Raw genomic sequence first — 352 nt, 5'->3', positions numbered from 1 at the left:
TTAGCACGGCCCCCCGCGATCGCGGCCGCATTCCAGGGGCTCCCTGCTACTGACGGGGCCGGCATTTGACAACAATGCTCGCTCGGGCACGGGATGAAAAGGGAGACGGACAAGGAAACGTAACAATCAATAGAAAGGGAACAAATGTATCAACGTAAAGATACAAAAAAAAGCAAAAAGAATACAAAAATAACAAAAAGACCTAAAAGCCAGCAGCCCATTCCCCCCCTCCCCCCGCCACGGCCGGAGGGATTGTCGCATTTACCTTGCATATCATGACTAGCTTCCAAAGGGCCAGACAGCCCAAAAAGATCCCCCCTCCCCTTTCTTGACGGGGAGGGAAGGAGGGGGA

General features: G+C 53.1%; 1 protein-coding gene across 5 annotated transcripts in view; it reads right to left on the bottom strand.

Annotated features, from left to right (window-relative positions):
* The window catches only part of GATAD2B (GATA zinc finger domain containing 2B), a 24,342-nt gene that overhangs the window by 14,905 nt on the left and 9,085 nt on the right, over positions 1-352 (bottom strand). Inside the window, exon 1 of one of the 5 annotated variants that reach the window (XM_018572350.1) lies at positions 266-351. The exons of the other annotated variants lie outside the window; for them this stretch is intronic. The gene's annotated coding sequence lies outside the window, so the exon portion shown is untranslated. Of the gene's footprint in view, positions 1-265; position 352 lie in introns of those variants that run through there. 5 annotated transcript variants of the gene reach the window in all.

Source organism: Nanorana parkeri, unplaced genomic scaffold (genome assembly GCF_000935625.1).
Source record: "Nanorana parkeri isolate BGI_ZX_2015 unplaced genomic scaffold, ASM93562v1 scaffold2006, whole genome shotgun sequence".
In the NCBI taxonomy this organism is placed as follows: Eukaryota; Metazoa; Chordata; class Amphibia; order Anura; family Dicroglossidae; genus Nanorana; species Nanorana parkeri.
This window is presented reverse-complemented; position numbering and strand designations above follow the sequence as displayed.